At 38.7% G+C, this 24,616-nt stretch overlaps 1 long non-coding RNA gene across 2 annotated transcripts in view; it reads right to left on the reverse strand.

Annotated features, from left to right (window-relative positions):
• Positions 1 to 773: 773 nt before the first annotated feature.
• The window catches only part of LOC140517378 (uncharacterized), a 29,397-nt gene continuing 5,554 nt past the window's right edge, over positions 774 to 24,616 (reverse strand). The window contains exons 2-7 of one of the 2 annotated variants that reach the window (XR_011971568.1): positions 22,457 to 22,542; positions 11,517 to 11,579; positions 7,832 to 7,933; positions 6,000 to 6,176; positions 5,307 to 5,635; positions 774 to 2,380 (exon numbers count right to left, since the gene is read on the reverse strand). This is a non-coding gene — a long non-coding RNA (uncharacterized lncRNA). The remainder of the gene's footprint in view (positions 2,381 to 5,306; positions 5,636 to 5,999; positions 6,177 to 7,831; positions 7,934 to 11,516; positions 11,580 to 22,456; positions 22,543 to 24,616) is intronic. The other variant, XR_011971567.1, reaches the window with a different exon arrangement.

Consider the following 24,616-nt stretch of genomic DNA (forward strand, 5'->3'; position numbering starts at 1 on the left):
AAGTGAGGGAGTAGATCAAAGAGGAGTATAGAAAAGTATTTTGTTTTGTGGGAATGGGAGAATAAGGGAGGGATCCTGGTGGGGGTTAGATTAAGTAACAGGAGGGCAAGGTAGAAGATAGAATAAAGTAGAGGAGACAGGAGGGCTAGGGATATGCAAGAAGACATGCACAAACATAAAATAAAGATCAGGAGTAGAATTTGTAAGGGAAAAAGAAGCAGGAGTATTAATCTCGGACAAAATTAAGGCTCAAATAGATTTAATCAAAAGAGAAAAACAGGGAAACTACACTATAAGTCACATTTATCAACATTGTTTTGGATTATTTAAAATAACTAGACAGTATAAGGTGGGAATATTGTTGTGATACAGGAAATCATGAGTTGATGGATCTGGAAAAATACAGAAAGACTTGGACTTATGAAGAGGAGGTTATTGACTCTCAGAAAAACAGAGGATAAATTGGTATGATCTTACATAGATGCTTCTTAATGAATATGTCTATATATGATTGTGATTATTAATATCTAAGTACATGGATGTGTGAATGCATGCATATATGGGTCTTTATATGTCAATATCTTTATCTGTATGTATGTATATATACTTGCATGTGTATGTATCTGCACTTAATTGTGCCATCGTGGGTGAGGAGGAAGAGGGAAAAGGAACAAAGTAAAAAGTGTAGAGCACAGAACACATTAAACTTACAAGGAAACAAACAGAAGATGGACAATTCTCAACACAATGTTTAATATTTATTGTATAAGTTTTTTGAAATAGAAATTTATTGATGTATATTTTGAATTGCATGTGGCAATATTTTTTTTATTTTCTTATTTTGTAGTTAAGTTTAAAATTATTTAAAATTACAAAAAAACCCCTACAATTTGTTCTAATATGATTGATACATTAAAGAACATGTCAAACATAACATGAATTTTGAGTTTTCTTCCTGAGAAGTGACAAGAATGCAGAATATGGCACCGCTTAACAAAAATTTACAAGTTGCTTATCTTAACACAAGTAAACCTAAGGCTTTTGACAAGGTAAAGTGCCACATGCATTCTATGATTTATGGTACAGTTAGGAGCTGTGAGCAGGGAAAGCCTGGTCCTCACACTCTCTCGTGCCAATTTCTCCTCCATGGCCTCTAACCTCAAGGCTCAAGTTTGACTTGCCCTGAATCCTAGGGCTCAGTCATTTTGTTCAATTATTTTTAGGGCATGCATCCTTCTCCTTGGAAAAGAAAACATATAAGAAATGAACCTCTCTGCCCTCTTTCTGTTGTTGGCACTGTTGTCCTGTTTACCCTAAGCAAGTGTCCCTTCCCTTGGTTAATACTCTTTTGCCCTTGTTCACTTAAATCCAATTAACTTATCATGTCATGGCATCATCTCCATGATGACATAGACCTCAATAACAAAGTACAAACAGCAGCAGCACCAAATGACTGAGTCACTCAGTGTCTAGCTTTTCACATTTGAAAAGTGAGGGAAGTAATGCTTGCCTTACCTCACAGAATTTTAATGAAAATTTTAAAAAAATCCCAATATCTGTAAAGAGCCTGGTAAATGATAAAGTGCTATGGAGAGTCATAGGCTCATAGATCTAGAGTTGAATGAGAAATTGGAAGTCATTGACTCCAACATCTGCGTTTGACGCATAAGCAACTGAAGCCCTAATTAGGGCAAATGACTTGACCAAGGTCACATAGGGAGTCATGAGCAGAGAATGCATTTGAAGTCAGATCCTCTGACTCCAAGTCAAGGTCCCTTCCCAGGATACCAAGCCAAGTCATTATGTGCACTGCTGGCCTCACAGGAGTGGTCAAAGGAGATGGTGCACCACAACTGCATTTTACACTACAAAATGCTCTAATTATGGCTGTGTATGAGTTTAAAAGCTCTATAAAGGTCTAATAATGATGTACTTCTCATTATTACCTTCAGCTAAACCTCAACATAGAAATTGGAATGAAATAGAATTCCATCTTGTCCAGAACACTGTGCAAAGTTTGGGGGTTTGATGTACCCAGTGCTATTTTATCTCCAAATTGGAGCACCTGGAGGACCTCACCAACCAAATGAAATTTTTCTTGCTCTCTATCATGATAATGTTAAAAACTGTCCATAACCATGAGTCTCCCTGACAATAATGATTAGAAGGCTGGCTCAAGGTGACCTCATTCTAGAATCCACATCACTCCTTCTTGTCCTTGAACCATGTACCTTGAATCTGTGTGAAACCATTTAGCAGCAATTAAATAATAGCAGTCCTGGATCAGGTAAACAGGTAAGTTTTAAAGAAATGCAAACATGCTCAGAACTTCATGCCAAGTTCAAAAGAGTCCATCAGTGGTCACCAGGGTCCATTTCTCCTATAAACAAAGAATGAAGTTCATTTCAGATTGAGTGAGTGCGTAGTTCAGGCAGGATCCCAGCTCTACCTGCCACTCATTGGGTTTGTGGCCTTTTGGAAATCTCTTCCTATCTCTGTGCTCAAATGTCCTAATCTTTAAACTTGGAGGAGAACTTTTTATTGGGAAGGGAATCACAGGACTACAAGGCTTCCCTCTTTGAGAACTGGGTGGTCTAGTCCAGCATTCACAGTAATCATAGAAAGAAATTGAAATCTAGGGATAGGAAGGGACTTGACCAAGGTCAGGATGGTAACAGGGGGTGGAACCAGGATGGTATTTCTGATATTATTCTCCAGTCACTTAATCACTATGTGGCTCAATTTTCTAATCTGTAGAATGGGAATAACAATAGCATCGACTTACTCAAATTGTTGAGGTAATACCAATAAAGCTATTTTTTAAAATTTATTTATTTATTTTAATTTTTTTTAGTTAAATTTATTTATTTAACTTTTAACATTCATTTTCACAAAATTTTGGGTTACAAATTTTCTCCCCTTTTATCCCCTCCCCCCCCAAACACCAAGCATTCTAATTGCCCCTATGACCAATCTGCTCTCTCTTCTATCATCCCTCTCTGCCCTTTTCTCCGTCTTCTCTTTTGTCCTGTAGGGCCAGATAGCTTTCTATACCCCTTTACCTGTATTTCTTATGTCCTAGTGGCTAGAACATTACTCGACAGTTGATCCTAACACTTTTAGTTCCAACTTCTTTAGCTTCCTCCCTCTCCACCCTTTCCCTTTGGAAGGCAAGCAATTCAATATAGGCCAAATTTGTGTAGTTTTGCAAATGACTTCCATAATAGTTGTGTTGTATAGGACTAACTATATTTCCCTCCATCCTATCCTGTCCCCCATTACTTTTATTCTCTTTTGATCCTATCTCTCCCCATGAGTATCGATCTCGAATTGCAGTCTCCTCCCCATGCCCTCCCTTCTCTCATCCCCCCCACCCTGCTTGTTCCCTTATTCCGACTTTCCTGTATTGTGAGATAGGTTTTCATACCAAAATGAGTGTGCATTTTATTCTTTCCTTTAGTGGAATGTGATGAGAGTAGACTTCATGTTTTTCTCTCACCTCCCCTCTTTATCCCTCCACTAATGAGTCTTTTGCTTGCCTCTTTTATGAGAGATAATTTGCCCCCTTCAATTTCTCCCTTACTCCTCCCAATATATTTCTCTCTCACTGCTTGATTTCATTTTTTTTTAAGATATGATCCAATCCTCTTCAATTCACTCTGTGCACTCTGTCTCTATGTATGTGTGCGTTTGTGCATGTGTTTGTGTGTAATCCCACCCAGTACCCAGATACTGAAATGTTTCAAAAGTTACAAATATTGTCTTTCCATGTAGGAATGTAAACAGTTCAACGTTAGTAAGTCCCTTATGACTTCTCTTTGCTGTTCACCTTTTCATGGTTCTCTTCATTCTTGTGTTTGAAAGTCAAATTTTCTTTTCAGCTCTGGTCTTTTCATCAAGAATGCTTACAAGTCCTCTATTTCATTGAAAGGCCAATTTTTCCCCTAAAGTATTATACTCATTTTTGCTGGTTAGGTGATTCTTGGTTTTAGTCCTAGTGACGTTGACTTCTGGAATATCCTATTCCATGCCCTTCGATCCCTTAATGTAGAGGCTGCTAGATCTTGTGTTATCCTGATTGTATTTCCATAATACTTGAATTGTTTCTTTCTATCTGCTTGCAATATTTTCTCCTTCACCTGGGAACTCTGGAATTTGGCCACAATGTTCCTAGGAGTTTCTCTTTTTTCATCTCTTTCAGGTGGTGTTCTGTGGATTCCTTGAATATTTATTTTGCCCTCTGGTTCTAGAATCTCAGGGCAGTTTTCCTTGATAATTTCATGAAAGATGATGTCTAGGCTCTTCTTTTGATCATGGCTTTCAGCTAATCCCATAATTTTTAAATTTTCTCTCCTGGATCTATTTTCCAGGTCAGTTGTTTTTCCAATGAGATATTTCACATTATCTTCCATTTTTCCATTCTTCTTGCTTTGTTCTGTGATTTTTTGTTTTCTCATAAAGTCCTTAGCCTCCATCTATTCCATTCTAATTTTGAAAGAACTATTTTCTTCAGTGAGCTTTTGAATCTCCTTTTCCATTTGGCTAATTCTGCTTTTGAAAGCATTCTTCTCCTCATTGGCTTTTTGAACCTCTTTTGCCAATTGAGTTAGCCTATTTTTCAAGGTGTTATTTTCTTCACCATTTCTTTGGGTCTCCTTTAGCAAGATGTTGACCTGCTTTTCATGCTTTTCTTGCATCTCTCTCATTTCTCTTCTCAGTTTTTCCTCCACCTCTCTAATTTGATTTTCAAAATTCTTTTTGAGCTCTTTCATGGCCTGAGCCCATTGGGTGGGCTGGGACATAGAAGCTTTGATTTCTGTGTCTTTGCCTGATGGTAAGCATTGTTCTTCCTCATCAGAAAGGAAGGGAGGAAATGCCTGTTCACCAAGAAAGTAACCTTCTATAGTCTTATTTCTTTTCCCTTTTCTGGGCATTTTCCCAGCCAGTGACTTGACCTCTGAATATTCTCCTCACACCCACCTCGCCTTCTGATCCTCCCAGCCAGCATTTGGGGTCTGAGATTAAAATGCTGCTTCGAGCCTTAGGGCTTTTGGGTGGAGCAGGGCTGCTATTCAGTGTGAGATTAAGTTCAGGTGCTGAGGTCTGGGCAGGGCTGCCTCTCAGGCTCAGTTCCCTCAGGGGGTTTATGCACAGACTTTCCACAATGGATCCAGGCTCCTGCCCCCTTGGGGAGCCCTGGTCTGCAGCCGCCTCTCAGCTTCTACCTCCCGGGGGGGCCTGAGTTATGGGGGCACCCCACTCCTCTCTCGACCCGCCAAAGAGACTCTTTCACCGACCCCCCTCACCTGTGGGTGGAGGGACTTGTGCAGCCGCTGGAGATCCTGTCCCTGAAGCCTGCTCGGATCTGTACCTCTCGGTGCCATGGACGCGGCGGGTCTGGGCTGGGCTGGGCTCCGCATCTGCAGCGCGACGGACCTTTTGTGAGAGGTTTGCAGGTCTCTCCAGAACAGAAATCTCCCTCGCTCCAATGTTCTGTGGCCTCTGGATGCAGAATTCGCCATGAGTTACTTCCCTGTAGCCGTTCTATGGGTTGTGGGTTCGTAGCTATGTGTATGTGCGTCTTTCCACTCCGCCATCTTGGCTCCACCCCCCTATAAAGCTTTTAGCATGGTGTCTGAAACATGGAAAGTGTCACATAATAATAATTATTATTGTTATTGCATATATCAAGGGTTCTGTGATTGAATCAATGAAGGAGCTCCTTCTAAGAACAGAAAAGGCAAATCAATTATGCTTTTACAGAATAGGTAGCTCTTGTGTAAGTACTCCTAAAAATCCTCCACAGGGGCAGTATGCAGGGGTGGTCTGGTAAATGTCTAACATATGGCTTCCCAGAAAGAAATGCCGGGCATATTTTCATATTAAATAAACCCCACTAACATTTACCTCATTAATTTTGAAGTCTGCAAATAAAACAACAATTTAAGCACTTCTTATGGTTTTTGTCAGATGTTCAAGGTGTAAATGTTCACACTTACAATTCAAAAACCAGCTCTCTTGAGATGAACAGAGCAGGCTCTAGCACATCTTTTGGCAAGAGTTGAATGCTTTATCTTCTCATTTTATTCTAAAACTATCACATTCTCCTTTCTTCCAACAGAACAAGAAGCTTTGATGGAGTGGCACCTTTAGACAAACTGCTGGCAGTGGACTTTCTGTGAAATGAAGAGAGGGTGATAAGTGAATGATAACTAGCTGAGACCATACTCCAGTGCGTACATTTCTTCTTGTAGTGTTCCCTGTATGCTGACGATTGATGGCACATTAGATTATCCTTGAATCTTTAAAGATCTGTGGGTAAGTCAAACATAGGGCAAGGTGTACATCCTGATGCGATTTTCAGAGCCTTGCACCTGACATGAAAGCAGATGTCAAGTATGAACAGAGAAATGTGTCCCATATCAATCCAAGGGGGAAAACCATTAAGAATAAAACTACCTGTAGCCATAGTCTCAATCTGAGATCTGTAGTTGTTCCCCAAACTATAATGGGGTAAGTAATCCATGGAAGTCTACAAGAGGGATGGATTCATGCTCTGCTTGAGCTGTCATTAGTAGGTGAGGGCAAATACCAAGGATGATTGGAGGGTAAGTATCATCAAGGACTGATACAGTAAAAGACAGCAACATGAAAGAAAGATCATTGTCAGGAAGGCTAAAGCTCAGAATACATCCAAGCATCTAAAAAGGTTTGGGACATCAAACATCCAAGTAAGAAGAAGAAAGATAGATAGTGGGGAGAGCTCCTAGGGCAAGTGGACTACTGCTCAAAGAGGATAGAAAAAAGGCAAGGTATGTCAATGCCTGTTTTGTTGCCTTCTTCTCTCTCAAGAGAAACGTTCTTCAAGATGAAGGACAAGCATGATTAAGAAGTTAATCAAGCCCAGTTTAGCTTAGGACATAAGAAGATAACAGCTAATTACTTAAATGTGAGGTGAAGTCTGCAGGATCTTAGAATCTGGACTCTATAACCATGTTTTCTCAAGATGAATCTGGATATTTGCTTTGTCCTTAGCTCAACACACACCCATAGGTCAGCAGAAATTTGGTTGTTGACAGCTTCTGACCCCTCCTCAAAAGATGAGCAGGGCAAAATACTGGCATACCCTTACTTTCCCTGTGCATTTTAGGGGAACATTAGAGTCAGGAACTCAGTCTAAGGGGTCACTTCCCACATCATTAATGTTTTAAGTAAATTACTTGATCTGGTCTTCTCCATACCATACATATCTTTGATAGTGAATAGAGAGCTCGAAAGGATTCAGCTCTCTCCTGTTACATATGAGAAAAAAAGGGGCCCTAAGGAGTTAAATGACTTTCTCATTGACACATACATACCTCTTAGCTGAGGCTAAATCTAAATCCAGGTCTTCCTGATTCAAAGTCTAGTGCTCTAACTAATATGCCATATTGTAGGAGAGGAAGAAGGTTGCCTAGCAAGGACAAATTTATGGTGCAACAATGGAAGCCTTAGGAAATTGGGAAGGTTCTCTTCTCTCAGAGTAGAGAAATGAAGATGGTGGTAAGGCTTCTAGGACAAACTTTATATACCTCATATGGTTTCAAATTATTTTCCCTGTTGTCTCTCATTATTTCATGAATTTCATACTTCTCATTTAGGATAAAGGTAATCCCCAGGCTGAATTTCACTTGAAAAACCTATTAATGACTGCAACAGACTTGGTGCAGGGACAGAGACAACTAGCCTTACTCTAAGATATGGTCTGCTGCTCATTCTGAAACATCCTAAGATCCAAGATAAAGTAGAATTGCTGTGTTTCCTGACCAGGCCTGCTTTCCTAGCATTGTACCTTGCTCAGCAGATGGTCCCACTTTCTCACTTTTTGGATTTAATTGACTCCCACACAGATGAGCAACAGGTCACACAGTAGCATATTTAAGAAAACGAAACACTGAAACAAGATCAGAGAGTTATTTAAGTATGTGAAGGTCTATCATGGGAATTCAATTCACTTTAAGATGTATAAAGTTCACACTATACACTTTCACTTCAACACTTAGGATGGAAAGACTCAAATAACATGTCCCCTTTCCTCAAATGACTGACATCCTACCAGGATGAATCCAAAGATGCAGAACTAGTAGCCACGGAAAGAAGTTGCAAATTGAGCAATGAAAGTTTCATATAAGGAAAGACTTGCTTATTAATTCTTTATTTTTATTATTCTATTATTTTTATTATTTATAATTACCTACTACAAGACTATTAAAATTCTCCCAAAATTGATTCATCTGCCCTGGAAGGCAGGAGTTCTTGATTGTTGAAGGTTTTCAATTTGTTCATTCCATTAGAAAGAGGATTCCTGTTCAACTAGGGATAATGCTGTCATTTTTAACGTTGAGACTCTATGCCTCAGCAACCTAGGTTATTGAGACAGGAGAGGAGATACATACCTACTGAATGGTTTGAATCAAGATTATAATATCATCACCAGCATTATCATATTCATATAAAGACATCTATTTTCTTTCACAATGTTAGCTGGAATCAATATAAAGGATGTAAGGTTTGCAAATCACTTGACATATTATTTCATTTTTTGCCTTATAAAGGAGGTATAGTTACTATCTCCATTTTACAAATCATAGAATAATAGATTTAGAGGTATAGGGAAACTTACAAGACATATAATTTATGATCCCCATTTATCCAATAAGGAAAATGAGGCTCAGTTAGGTTTAATGACTTGCATGAATACATACAGAGGGTGTCTAAAGAAAATATAAACATAGTTCTTCCTGACTCCTATCCACTAAGTCACAGAAAATTATTCCATCGCTGTTGAAAAAGCCTGTTTCCTGGACTATGTAGAAGGAGAACACTGAGTAAAACTGAGAATTATTTTAAGTCGTAATCAGGCAGGTACTCCTCACAGGCTCTGTTGCGCATTTCCAGGAAAACAGGAAGTTCAGTGATTATTACTATTTTTGTCTTTGCAGCAAAAATTCATGAGGAAATTAATCATGTGATTGGATATAATCAAGTTACTTCCATAAAGGACAGACAAGATATGCCCTATATGGATGCTATGGTGCATGAAGTGCAAAGATTCATTGACCTCACACCTTTCAATGTGCCCCATGCAGTGACCCATGACATTCAGTTCCAAAAACATGTCCTCCCCAAGGTAAACAGTCATGGGTCTGTGGAATCTAGTGTTGGAAAACATCATAAATATCATTTGATACTCTGACATCATTTTAGACATGAGAAAATCAAGTCTCATTGTCACCATCTCCTAGGAAGTTCCCCTTAAGTCAGTCTTGTTAGATATAGCTAACTTGGATGTGGTGCTGAATGATGAATAAGAGAAAAGCATGTATTTATTTTGGTTCACCCTGTTTTCATTGACCACAGCACCACTGGAAAGACAAAGTGCAGGGAACATAACAGAATGACATTGCTAAAGAGAAATTTTTGTTTACACCATTTCCTCTTACTAGACAGTGAATTGGATTATGTAAACACTCTTATTTGTCCCATTCTATAGATGGAGACATTGAGTCTCAGATCTAATGCCTTGCTCAAGGGCATTTAAAAATGTTGGAGCTGAGACTAGAACCTGGATCTTTAAACTCTAAAATACTACTTTCCAGGGGGTGATAAAGAAACACTGAATTAGACTAAAGTTTTCTAGCAATGGCTGAGAAGAACTGTTCTCCCTCAGAGAAAAAAGAAGGGAGCATCTCATCTAATTTCGCATGTAACATACCCCTTTGAGTGCATTATGCAATTCCAATCATCAAAGATTCTCAAGAACCAACTATGTGAAAATTTCTAGGTCAAGTTCTGTTGGCAAAAAACAAGAATAAAAGGATATTTGACCGTTGAGGACTTTGGTTTCTCCATGAGGGAGCACAATTTGGAACCAGAAAAGTTCATCCAAAGTATTATTTCTTTCCTTCAGACTCAAGCTGTGATTTGACTGGCAGAATGACTTTCTGCTGAAGAAACTCCCTTAGGAGGAAGTAAGGTGTGCCACCAGAGGCTTAGGCATTGCCTGGGGCACTGACAGTTCATACTTCCTGACCAGAGTCACCAAGGCAGCACGTGTAAACATGAAGTACAGATCAAAGAACTAAGGAGAGAAAGAGCACAAAGAAGAAATGTAGGGATTCTAAAAAGCTGAAATAAGCAATAAGTGCCTTCGAGGAATGGGGCATAGCCATTATAAAGGTATGAGGATCACTGAGGGAGCCTTGTGGATGGGAGTAAAGCAATTGGACCAGTTTAACTGGAACCCCAAAGAGGGCATTATGGGGACAATAATGGGGACATCAACCTAGAAAGCTAGACTGCAGTCTATGTAGATTCATGATGGCTAGACATCCCAGTCATTCAAGGAAGTCTGTATTTTTTACTACACAATAGGGAGTCACTGAAGATTCTTGGCACTGGAAGACAAAGGATATTCACAATGATAATTGACTTTCCCCCTGGAATTTCTTCCCTCTAGGGCACAACAATCTTTCCACTGCTCTTGCCAGTCTTACATGACAACAAAGAGTTTCCCAAACCTGACCAGTTTGACCCCCAGCACTTCCTGGATAAGAGTGAGAAATTCAAGAAAAGTGATTACTTCATGCCTTTTTCATTGGTAAAAAGAAAAACTTCCCATCTCTACCTCTCACTCTAAAAGGAGAATTCTGTTCCCCTTTCCACCCTTCTCTGGATAAGCTTCCTACTGATAGTTCTCCTGAGGATATATTGTACCATTGAGGCACATGACAACGATTTTTCTAGTAGTATTCCTGTGGCCCGATTTCTCTTTAGATCCCTCAAATGATGAGCTGATCCTCTTAGCTGGCTCACCTGACCCCTTACTTTAAAGAAACGCTGGCAAGATCCACTGCACAAGGGCTCACCATGAGAAGAATAGTAAGAAGAGGGAATTTTTTCCTTATCTTAGTGATGATTGATGGCTAAAACATAACCCAATAATAGCTCTCACTATATCTGCCCATTGATGCCCTTCTCTTTTACTCTTTTCCCCACTATTGCCCTTGATCACTGAGTCTGCTTTATTTTGTCTGACACTGTGATGTTCTATGAAGACTTTTAAGTACAATTTTATTTCCCTCCAAGAAAATGGTCTTGTCTTGGGGAGGGTCTGGCAAGAATGGAGTTGTTTTTATTCTTTACCACAATTCTACAGAACTTCACTCTCAAATCAGTTGGAGATCCTAATGAAATTAGTATCAGGGTTCACCAATGTTCCACCATATTATCAACAGTGCTTTCTTCCTCATGAAGGAAGAAGATGAAGTTGATTTAGTAAATTATACAACTGGTTTCATCTTTTGCACTCAGTACTCTCATGTTTTTTGACTGAAATCCCCATGAAAGAAAGAAAAATTCCCACCAGTGATCAAAATGAGTCTTAATTTCCAGAAAAAAGGCAGGCTAACAAAGTACCTTGTATGCCATTATGTAATAGGGGCTGCCTTTTAGTTATTTATGTGCAACTCTCTTACCAGTGTCTCCAGTCATGATCTAATTCACATCCTCAATTCCAGTTTTAGGATATGGAGAAAGATCTGTAAAATAGCCCCCCAAGAAAACTCATATTAGTTTGTAATTTTCAAATATCCTGATGAATTATCTTCTCTGGAATTGCATAGCTCTTGGTTGTGAATGGAGGGAACAATAAACTAACTTGATGGTGTTGATAATAAGCCCTTATGTGCAAATGTGTGCCTCCACTTCCATACATTGAGGATTCATGACTTCAGAAGCAGCATGGTAATATGGAAGAAACCCTGACTTTAGGGGCAGAGGACCTGGAACCTATGTGCACATGTTCACAAGCAGTAAGGAAAAAAGCAATTGACATAGAGATATTGAAAAATGGCAAAAGACAAGGGTGGATAGAAAGCACAAGTGTCAGCAGAGAAAGGAGTTACGTATGATTAATGCTAACAACTTGTGTGTCCTGGGACAAGTCAATTTACTATTTATTGTCATATCAGATTCTTCATCTCTATAATGAATGGATTGACCTACATGGGCCCTGAGTTCCCTACTGATTTTCCATCTGTAATGCTCTGATGAGTGGAGAGAGTCCATCTATCTTTTCTTTAGTGAACCATTTTCAAAAGTTAAATTCAAAGGAGAACCATCCTCTGGAGACAGCCACATTAGTGATGAACTTTTCTGCTATTGACTAGGATGGTCACCAGGTGATGAAACCACTGTCCACTGGTAGAGCCATAACTTTCCAGTGTTGTACAGTCTTCTAGAGTTTAGGTCTTAGCCAATCAAGACTACATCTATGCTAAAAAAAAATGCAACACATCAATCTGTCAAGGATCTGTGCTTTTCTTGGCAAAGTCCCAGAAACATAAGAACACAACTATAACTCACTAGCTGAATCTGAGAGAGTTAACTAAAGTTCTTAGACATCACTGGACTTGCCTATGGTCACACAGTTCTAAAGAATTATTTGACGAATCCAGACCCATATTTTTCAGACTCCAAATCCAGCATTTTATCCACTACAACACACTGTCATTTTTTCCTGGGGCTCACACTTTCTGCATCTCTCCTTTTTCCTTCACTTCTATGCCTCCCTGTTTTCCAAGATCCTCACTTCATTTCTTGTATCACCTTCTTCCTTTCAGCATCTTGACTCAGTGGTGAACCAGTTCCATCTTCAGTTGACCTCCATGTCAAAATCCCTTGTTCTCTTGCACTATAGAGACATGTATCTCTTGCCAAATTCCAACATGGAATTACTCCTATCATTTGCATTCTCTTTTACTATAGACTTGCTACTGACCACAGATATTTTCTCTAGCTCACTACCTCCCCCCACATATATTCTAAGATTTCTCTTTTCTGTTTAGTCCTCTTACATCCCGTTCCTTTTAACCAGGAAACTGAACTCCATCTTTCACTGAAAAAAAAAGAGAATGTCTATTTCATTGAAGAAAAAGAGCAAATATTTTCTACAATTCTATATTCTAAATTACTTCTTCATTGCACAAAAACTTCCTTCCTTTTGTCTTAGTATGATAGATGGAGGTGGAAGAATAGAAAAAGAAGGCAGCATTTCTCTATGGAACTATGAACTTCTCTACTTGGACCCTTAATCATACATAGCTCCTTTCTCTGCTGACATTTATGATTTCTGTCCACCCTTGTCTGTTGCTGATTTCCAGTGTCTCTATGTCAATTGCTTTCTTCCTTACTATTTATGAGCATGTGCTCAACTCTCTCATTTTTAGAAGGAAATAAAAAACAATTCCAGAGATTCCTTGGCTGCTTATTGCTTTCACCCTTCAAAATGACAAAACATGTTTTTTTTGAACATGTGCCAAGTTAGCAACTGCTCTCTAACTCAGTGGAGGAGACTTTGCTTCAACTTCTGAGAGGCACAGTATATCTGAGTCCTTCATGACTGGCTTTTCATCTTAAAGGTACAAGGTGCTGAGTCACACATGGCCAGCTGGAAAGTCACATAGAAATCTCTCTGCCCTGTTCAACCCCAAGTATATTGCCCTTTTCTGTCTCTCCTCCTTCTCATGGTCGGTCTTTTTACTTTGTTCATTCACTCCTCTTACCTCCAGAAGGCTACAATTAAGTGCACATATATTTATATAGATACACATATACTTATATACACATACATACATACATATATACATACATATATTTTCCTAATAAAATCTACTTCTAATCTCCTTTTTATGTTTATATGTATTTCTTATCCCTCTTAACTCCTCTACTCCTTTACTTCTGCCCTCTGCCTTGTCTTCATATTAATAAACCTAGATCGCTTCCAAGGACCGATCATTTTTCTTCCAATTCCTTTAAATCTAAACACCTTTCCATGTCCCCCTTTAATCTACTTCCTGATCTTCTCCTCTATAGATTCCTCCCTCAATCTCTTCCCCTCCTTACCCCCTTAGTGCTATATTTCTTTCTGAATTTAGAAAACTTTTATACTCTTATAGATATATATCTTGTTCACTCTTTAACCCATTCCTAATGAAAATAGGTTTCCAGAACTAACAGCTCTCCTCCTCCATCTAATTCCTGTTTGTTGATTCTTCCTCTTGGACTTCATTCATATAAAATAATTATTCTTTTTAGCTATTACTAAACAATTTTTGACTTTTTAAAGTCATATCATACTCTACTCTACCTCAACTTTTTTATTAATCAGCCAATACTAATAACAATCTTAGACATAGTTTGTAAATTTTGCATACATAAAAGTAACCTGTCCGTCCTTATGGAGTCCCTGATATGCACCTTATACTTCTCTTGACCCTTGGACATCAAATCTTCTATTAAGTTCAGAGTTTGTTTTTTTTTCACAAAGTCCTAATTGTTCATTAAATATCTATTTTTTTCATCCAGGATTATGCTTAGCTTTGCTGGGTGTGATATTTTTGGCTGGAACTTCAGTTCTTTCACTCTTTGATATATAGTGTTCCAAGACTCATGATCTTTTAGGGTCCATGCTGCTAGATCTTTTGTGAATCTAATTGTGCCATCCACCATATTTAAATTATTTTTTTCTTATTGCTCGTATTTTATCCTTGAGCTGTGGGTTTCAGAATCTGACTGTGACTTTTCCTTGCAGGATCTCTTTCAGGTGGTAATTAGATTTTTTCTATTTCTGCTTTTCCATCTTGTACGTATGCCTCAGGTCAAATTTCTTTAATTATTTCTTGTATTATTTGTATCAAGATTCTGTTTTTGATCATAGATTTCAGAGAGTCCAATTATTGTTATGTTTTCCAGATCAGCTGTTTTTCTTATAAGATGTTTCACTTTCTCTTCCATTTTTACATTCTTTATATTTTATTTTTTATTTCTTGATCTTTGATACCTTCCTTGGCTTCCCCTTCCCCAATTCTGATTTTTGAGGAGTCATTTGCTTCCTTAAGATTCTGAATTTTCTTTTCTACTTAGTTCACTTTCATTTCATAATCTTCTTGCTTTACTTGGATTTTTTTTTTAGTTTTTCATGTATTTCTCTCAATTGATTTTTAAAGTCTTTTCAAAATTCAGTTATGAATTCTTTGGGAGGAGGTTACCATTTGATGTTATTCTTTGGGGTAGAACAAGGTTTCTTTGCTTCAATATGTTCATCTCAATATGAACACTGATCTTTTCCATTTCTATGGGAATTCTCTATGATTTGATTTTTTTCTTTTTTGCATAAGAATTTGAAAAAAATTTTTAGTACTTCAGTTTTTATAACCACCTTTAGTTCTGGAATATTGGTGATTGTACCTCTGGCTTGATATTCATCTTTAGTTCTCCCCTCTGGCTTGGAACTAGAACAAAGTCCTCCAGCCTCCTGTAAGTGCTCACATTGAGGGGCATCTCTGCCCCACTAGCTCTGCATTCACAGGCATATACTGCTTCCTTCTTGCCCCCAACACTCACCACAGCACAGCTGGGTCTGCAATCACTTGTCAGCAAATATTCCCTCCACCTTCCCTGGCTGAGATGCCCCACTCCCCTCACTATTCCAGGGGTAAAATTTCCTAAAGCTAGGGCCTAAACAGCCTCCCAATCCAGCTAACCCCAGGGCTTGCACTTTGTTATTTACAGGGAACCTAAGACTAAGCTCAGAGGTTTTATTTTTCACATAAACCAAACCTCCTCCTGAGACTTCTCTTCAGATTTTCTCCATTTGTCCCAAGAGGACCCATTTCTGCCCCTACTCTTACTTACTTTTACTGCCCAATAATCACCCCAAGGCTTTGTTGATCTCATTTGTGGAGGAATATCTTGAGAGCTTGGAATTTTCTGACCTACTCCACCATCTTCCCAGAATACTCTCTATACTGTCTTTTACTTGCAAAATTATGTTACCTTTTACCAGTTTTCATCTTTTGACCATTCTGAAACCTTTGATATTATTGACCACGCTCTCCTTCTATGCCAGTAATGCTTCTCCCTGGATTATCTTGATGCTGTACCTCTCTTCTAATTATCTTCCTTCTCCTTGTCTGGCCACAATGTGGCCAAGATAATGAATTTTATAGACAGTAAGGGAGGGGGATAAGTGGGTGCAGTTGCCATGATAAACAATCCTTTAGATGTACTAGCCATATTACAGAAACACTCAGAAGCAAAATTAGCAATTCTGACATAAGGGACAGAAACATCAAGTGACTTCAAATGCACTTTGCAATGACCAGAACATTGACCCTATTGAAGAGACAGAAACTCTGGGAAACTGCTAAGGAAGCCACAGGGGTAGAGAAAGGATCAAGACCAAACTAAGAAAGAGCTCTGAAGGGATGGAGTCATGTTGTCAGGGGAGAGAGAGCAGGAAGGTGCCAACTGCAAGCTGTGCAGTAGTCATTTTTTCTTGGCGACAAGTTTCTAAGATCCATTGTTTCCACTTGCTGAAAGAATACAAAAAGTTCTTCTCACTATCTCATTGGTGGAACAGGGGAACAAAGTCCTCTAGCAAACTCCTCCAGCCTCCTATAAGTGCGTACAACCAGGAGTGTCCCAACTGCACTGCTTTTGCACTCACCAGGCATGTGCTTCTTCCTTCTTGTCCCTGGCTGCGTTTCTGCAGCACAGTTGAATCTCGCATTCCTACCTGGTTCACCTTAGCTGTAGCACAATTGCCCTATTCTTGATTATCTCATGTAAGATGTTATAGCCAATAGGTTCTCAAAGCAAAGACTGTCATCACTTCTCAGTCATTCTGAGACTATCTCTTCTAATACTCCTAAGAAGCCATCTCTTTCTACACCTGTGACAATCTCCAAATGATGGCTAGGAAAAGACTAGTGATTGTTTGGACAATGAAAATTCTTTTCTTCAAATCTAGCTTGCCTAGTGTTTCATTCATCAACACCTCCATCTTTTAAAACCCCTATTACATTCAGGAAATATGTACAAAATTGGTGAGAAAACTGAATGATAATACGCCTCTTTCCCCTACCACAACATAAACAAATCCTAAATGATACCTCAGACACTACAAATTGCAAAGGATCAGTGACGTAAAAATAAAAAGTCACATGAGAAAAGAAGATGAGAATGAAATGTTAGCTCTTTGAAAAAAATGTGGAGTGCAATAAAAACCTACCAAAATGTTCCTAAGCATTGACATCTGGTCAATACTTTAATTATCTAAAATCTTATAGTTTTGTACTTACAGTTTTCTCTTATAGTTTTAGACAAAGTTGCTTGGGGTGCTGAAAGGTAAAATGATTTGCCCACATTCTCATAGACAGGACATAAAACCAAGTCTCTAATATTTTCAAGGTCATATGTTACTCCACTGAACTGGGCTGCCTCTTGTAGTACTCCCACATACCTAACTCTTCAGTTTCCTTTGCTGTATTTTCACCCAGCTCATCCCTATTATTCAGGGATGTTCCCCAGTACTCTGTTCTAAGCCATCTTCTATTCCCTCTCCATACTAAGGGTTCTTAACCTGAGGTCCAAGCACCAATGAAGGTCTAGGGATTGATCTCAGGTTGTCTGTGGGCTTGTTTCTGGACAATTTCACAGTACCAACTACCTGGTGGACATATTTCAACCTTGATGTCCCATAGACATCTCACACTCAACATGTCCAAAATAGAAGTATCTTTTGCCACAAACCTTCCCCATTAATGTGAAAGGCATCACTATCCTTCTAGATACCCAGGCTTGCAATCTCAGTGTCATCCTCAATTCCTCTCTCCTATCGATTTCCAATAGCTAATCTCTTATTGAGTCATATCGTTTCTACCTTCTTGACATCTCGTACATACATCTCCATTGACATCTCCACTCACATAAATACCACTCTTGTTTATGCCTTCATCATCTCATGACTGAGATCACACAATAGCCTTCTGATAGGGTGCCCTGACTTATTTTTCTTTCCATGTCAAACCAAGTTACCAAACTCAGCTGCCAAACAGATTTAAATAAGAAGTCTGATCATATGTATAAGAAAGTGCATTCATTTCCTATTACTTCCAGGATCAAATATAAAAATGTTCTGTTTGACTTTAAACGTCCATAAGTACCTAAATGCTTTCTATATGTCCAATTATCTCACTTTTTTTCTCAGTAGCTTAGACAGTCAGGCAATAAACATTGCTTAAGTACTTACTCTGTGCCAGGTACTGTGTGATAAGTGCTAAGGATACAAAAAGAGATCAAAGAAAGTACCTGCTTTCCCTGGAAGAACTTACACACATACACACACACAAACACACACACACACACATGACCTCACAGACAGAAAAGCTTTATATTCAAAGAATTATCACAGAGAAGGCACTAGAATTAAGAAGTTTAGAAAATTTTCCTGCAGAAGAACGGATTCTAGTTCAGACCTAAAGGAAACAAAAAACAAAAAAAGGGAATAGGTGGAGATGAGGAAGAAAAATATTCCAGGAATGCGGCAGAGTCTGAGAAAATGCCTGTACCTCAGAGATGCAGTGTCATCTTTGTGGAACAACCAAGAGTCCAGTGTCTTCTTTCAGTAAAATGCTGTTTCTCTATATTAATTGATTCTGGTTTTGCTCTCACCATTTCTAAGATCATGATTACTCCAACTACTTTTTTTATGTAGTTGAGGAATATTAAATTGTGCTGTGGTTTCTTATTTTAACTGCACAAATCCTTTGTGTTTTAAGTAGATTTCTTATAAACAACATATTGTTTTATTGTGCTTTGTAATTTATTCTCCTATCCTACCAGTTTTATGTATGAGTTCATTGACATTTATGAATGTTTATTGCGTGTTAATATCTTCAACCCATTCTCTATACTTTTTCTTCTGTGGACCCATCACCTTCCATTCACAAGTACAAATAGGAAGGTGAACATAGAATATGTTCAGCATTGGTCCTCCATGAGTCTGACATTTTCTCTTCTCCCTTTCCAGAACACAATCATAGGTTTTTACCTTCTCCGTTTTCCTTTAAAAGTTTCTCTTCTCAACCCTCACTTTCACTTTATAGTTTGTTTTACTTATAACTTATCCTTCGCTGAATCTAGCATCCTTTTTGTTTGATACAAGCTGTTTGATCCTCAGGTAAGTCTACTAATCTCTATTAAGATGACACTGTAGAAGCATGGATCTGTAGATCCATGCAGAAGCATGCTCAGGCTCTTCCCCCAAAACCCTTAAAATACCTGCAAAAAAGACTCTAAAGAAATTCTACAGCAGCAGAAGTCACAAATGACAGAGTGAAACAGATTTCCAGTCCAAGACAACCTGGAAGGCTGACAGGAAGGATCTATTGTATTGAATTCAGAGTGGAGCTCATTCCAGTGTGTCACACTCCTGCATAGACAGGATTGGAGCAGACTTCAGGTCTCTGAAGCTGCTGTGGTTTCCAGATTTCTCAACACACAAACTCCAAAGACAGCTTCAAAGGTCAGTGAGAAAACTCTCTGACCTAGGTGAGAGGAAAGAGTTATCTGGCCCCAGTGTCAGCCCCAGCTTGAGCTCTAGTCACAGGGGTGCAGCAGCCACAGCCAGAGCGGCAACTGCTTCTGGAGCTCTTGGATTACAGACAGTGGGGGAATCGAGGGGTTGATCTGTATCTCAGTCCTGAGTGGTGGGCCTGAAGTGAGGAGGAGAACTGCCATGGCAGAGCTGATAGCAGGAGTGTAGAAGGAATCCTACTCACCGTTCCATGGCATAAAAAGTGCTTGTGGTTGCTCACAGACCAGTGTGCAGGACAGGAGAAGAGTAAACACCTATCTTTTGATCATACCATTTTGGAGGAACTGAGAATTTACAGGTCCCTAGAGATATCCTGGAGAACATCTACAGAAAATATCTGCAGAATGGGGTAGCATAGCCTGCACATGATAAAGGTCTCAAAAGTCAAGTAATTGTCAGGGAAAATAGCTAAAAGGGGGAAATAAGACTGTACACTGTGACTTTATTAGGGAAAAGATATTTTCTTCCATCCTTTTGGAGGAAGAAGACCAAAACTTACAACACAAGGAAGACAGCAAGGTCAATAGTCCTACATCTAAAACCTGAAAAAAATGTGAAATAGTTTTCGGCCATGGAAAAGCTGAAGAAGGATTTTGAAAATCAAGTAAGAGAGGTGGAGGAAAAATTGGGAAGAGCAATAAGTGTGATGCAAGAAAATCATGAAAAATGAGTCAACAGCTATCTAAAAGATACCAACAAAATGCTCGAGAAAGTAAGACCTTTAAAACTAGACGATCCCAAAAATGCAGATGAGGTCCAAAAAGCTAATGAAGGGAAGAATTCCTTAAAAAGTAGAAATGGCCAAATGAAAACGAAAGTTTAAAACTTCACTGAAGAACGTAATTCCTGAAAAATTAGAATGGAGCAAATGGAAGCTAATGAATTTTTGAGAAATCAAGAAATTATTTTAAAAAATCAAAACATTCAAGGAAAGAACACAATGTGCAATAACTCCTTGTAAAAATAACTCACCTGGAAAATAGATCCAGGAGAGATTATTTAAAAATTTTTGGTCTACATGAAAGCCATGTTCAACAAAAGAGCCTAAACATCATCTGCCAAGGAAGTGTCAAGGAAAACTGCCCTGATTTTCTAGAACCAGAGGGTAAAATAGAGATGGACAGAATTAATCACTCACCTCCTGAAAGAGACCCCCAAAGGATAACTCCTAGGAATATTGTAGCCAAATTCCCACATTCCAGCGTCAAGGATAAAAGCAGCCAGAAAGAGACAATTGAGGGACTGTGGAAGAACAATCAATGTAACACAGGATTTATCAGCTTCTACCGTAAGGAACTGAAGGGTTTGGAATATAATATTCCAGAGATCAAAGGAGGTATACTTAAAATCAAGAATCACCTAACCCAAAAACCTGAGCATAATGCTTCAGGGAAAAAAAATGGAATTTCAATGAAATAGAGGACTTCCAATCATTCTTGTAGAAAAGACCAGAATGGAAAAATACAAGAACCAATAGAAATGTGAAAATGTAAACATGAAAGAGAAGCCATAAAGAACTCTACAAAGTAGAACTGTTTACATTCCTACATGGAAAAATGATATTTGTAACTCATGAGATCTTTCTCAGTATTAGGGAAGTTAGAGGGAATACATAAACATACATACATACATACACATATATGTGTGTGTACATATGTATATATGTGTATGCATGTATATGTGTGTATATTTCTGGCTTAGTAAGAAGGCAGATGAAATTCAGTTTTATGCTGATACTAACAATCCAAAGTGCTTTTATGATTTCCTGAAAGCTATTTATGGACCTGAAACCTATGGTGAATCACAACTACTCAGTGCCAATGGAGTCACATTGATTAGTGATAAGGACATGATCCTAGAGAAATGGGCTGAACCCTTCCATAGTGTTCCAACGGATCATCATCAATTAATGCCAAGTCCATTGGCCATTCACAAGAGGCTGATGTCAATCCCTCTCTAGCTGAACTTCCAACTGAAGAAAAGGTTTTGAATGCCATTAGGATCATTTCATAAGGCAAAGCACCTGGTGCTGATTCTATTCCAGCTGAGATTTACAATGTAGGGGGACCATTACTCAAAGAAAAGCTGAATGAAATTTTCCAGGTTATATGGTAAGAGGAAGTTATCCCTTGGGAGTTCAAGGATGCTTTCATTGTCCATTTCTATAAAGGTAAAGGAAATAGATTGTACTGTGACAATCACAGGGAGTTCTCTCTCTCTTTGCCATTGCTGACAATATTCTTTCTAAAGTCCTCCTTAATAGGCTGACCCTTCACCTGGAAGATGCTCATCTACCCAAGAGCCAGTGTGGCTTCAGAAAGGACCAAGGAACAGTCGGTATGGTGTTTGCTGCCCAGCAACTCCAGGAGAAATGCCAGGAGCAGAACAGAGGTCTGCATACGATGTTTGCAGATCTGACCAAGGCCTTCAAAACTGTTAGTGGTCAAGCCTTATGAAAATTATGTCAAAATTTGCTTGCCCAGGAAAGTTCATCAGCATTGTACATCTATTTCATGATGGTATGTTTGTCCAGGTTCTATATAGTGGACAATGCTCTCATGTCTTCCCAGTCACCAATGGAGTGAAACAGGGCTGTGTACTTACTCCCATGCTTTTTAGCATGATGTTTTCAGCCATGTTGTCAAAGGCTTTCAATGAGGATTAACACGGCATCAGGGTCATCTACTGTGCTGATGGTAAATTCTTCATTTTGAAAAGGCTAACAGCAAGACCAACGTGAAGGGAGTGGTGGTGCATGATTTTCTGTTTGCAGATTATTGTGCAATCAACGAAGCTTCTGAAGCTCAGATACAGCAAAATATGGATCAATTCTTTGCTGACTGTGCTAATTTTGGCCTAATAACTAACACCAAGAAAATACAGGTGCTCTATCAGCCACCACCACACCATCCATACATGGAACCATCAGTTACAACAAATGATGAAGTTTTGAATGCTGTGGATAAGTTCACTTACCTTGGTAGTGTACTTTCCAGGCATGTACACATTGACAATGAGGTTGATGCACACATTTTCAGAGCTGGCTCAATGTTTCAGAGGCTCTGAAGAAAAGTTTGGGAGAGAAGAGATATTAGATTGATGACTACACTGAAGATTTACAGAACCATTGCGCTGACCTCATTCTTTTATGCCTGTGAAATATGGACAGTCTACCAGCACCATGCTAGGAAACTAAATTGCTTCCATTTGAACTGTTTTAGGAGGATTCTGAAGATCTTCTGAACATCTGAAGGATAAGGTACCAGACACTGAGGTCCTTGCTCAAACTAACCTGCCAAGCATTCCAACTATGCTTCAGACATCACAACTCCAATGGGCTGGCCATGTTGTTTGAATGCAAAATCTATGCTTGCCAAAAAGACTATTTGATGGAGAACTCTCATGGGGCAGGAGATCACATGGTGGTCAGAAGAAGTGATACAAGGATGCTCAAGATTTTGGATTTGACTGTGTGAGATGGGAGACATTGGCACAGGAACACTCAGCATAGAGTACACACAGGAGAAAGAGTGCTGTGCTCTATGAGCAAGGCAGAAATGAGACAACACAAAGGAAAAACAGGATGAACAAATTCAGAGTGTCCACCCCAAATGTTCATACCAACTATCTGTGCCCAATCTGTGGTACAGCATTCCGAGCTCATATAGGTCTGATCAGTCACAAGTGAACACACTGAAACTTGATGTTATCATAGAGATGTCATTTTCTTCCTCCTCGAGAGCAAAGGAAAACCGCCACTACCCCCATATGTATGAACACACATCACATATACATACATATTCACATACACGTGGGTATGTATGAATATACTATATGTGTGTATATATATGTGTGTAGGTGTGTGTATGTATGTATGTATATATATGTATATATATGCATATATATGAGCATATAGTATGTGTGTGTGTGTTTGTGTGTGTGTATATGTATAGGTAGGGTGCACAGAATGACCTGAACATGAAGGGAGAATACGTAAAAATAAAATATACTGTTTAGTGAAATACATTAGCAGAAAGAGAAAATGAGAGGTAGAATGTAGCAAATGTTGTCACATAAAAGAGGCAAGAAAGAGTTTTTAGAGTGGAGAGAAAGGGGGAGAGATGAAAGGGAAAAAAATGAACCTTACTCTTATGGGATTTGACTTAAGGAGGAAATAAGCACCTTCAATTGGGTATGAGAATCTATTTCATTCTGTCAGAAGGTAATGGGGGAGGGAATAGGAGAGGGCAAATAAAAGAAGGGAGAGTAAATTGGGGAAAGATAATGAGATGCAAACACTGTTGGCAGGGAACAGGTCAAGGGAGAGAATTGAATAAATGGAGGGCAGGATAGGACAAAAGGAAATGTGGTTACTCTTAAGCAACATCACTGTTATGTAAGTGTTCTGCACAGCTACACATGTATGACCTTTATTGAATAGCTTGCTTTCTCAATAAGGATGGATGGCCATGGAGGAAGGGAGAGAATATGGAACTCAAAGCTTGAAAAATGAAAGTTAAAAAATTATTTTTCATGCAAGTGGGAAATAAAATTTACAGGCAATGGGGTATAGAAATCCGTTTTGCCCTACATGAAAATGGGTGCAGGCAGTTGGAAAAAGTGGGGTGATAGAAGGGAGGACAGACTGGGGAAAGGGGTGGATAGGGTGCATGCTGTCCTTGAGTGGGGGGTGGGAAGAAAGTTTTGTATTCAAATTCTTGAAAAAGTGAATGTTGAAAATTGAAAAATAAATAAATTATATATTAAAATTAAAAAAAATAAAGCTACCAAGAGAAAACATAAGTAATGAAGTATATTACCCTATCTCATGAAAATACTAGGAGGAGGAACAAACTAGAAAGGGACAGAAACCTATTAAGGTTTATTTATTTATTTTCACATAAATTATTTATTTTCAATTTTCAACATTCACTTCCACAAAATTTTGAATTTCAAAATTTCTCCCCAAATCCCCTTTACCACCACCCCAGGAAAGTGCATATTCTGATTGTTGTTTCCTCTAATCTGCCCTCCCTTCTATCACAACCTGAATCCCCTTCTTTTGTATTTTCCTTTAGATAAATTTCTGCACCTCTTTGCCTATATACCATATTTCCCAGTTGCATGTGAAAAACT

Source organism: Notamacropus eugenii, chromosome 1, assembly GCF_028372415.1.
Source record: "Notamacropus eugenii isolate mMacEug1 chromosome 1, mMacEug1.pri_v2, whole genome shotgun sequence".
Lineage (NCBI taxonomy): Eukaryota > Metazoa > Chordata > Mammalia > Diprotodontia > Macropodidae > Notamacropus > Notamacropus eugenii.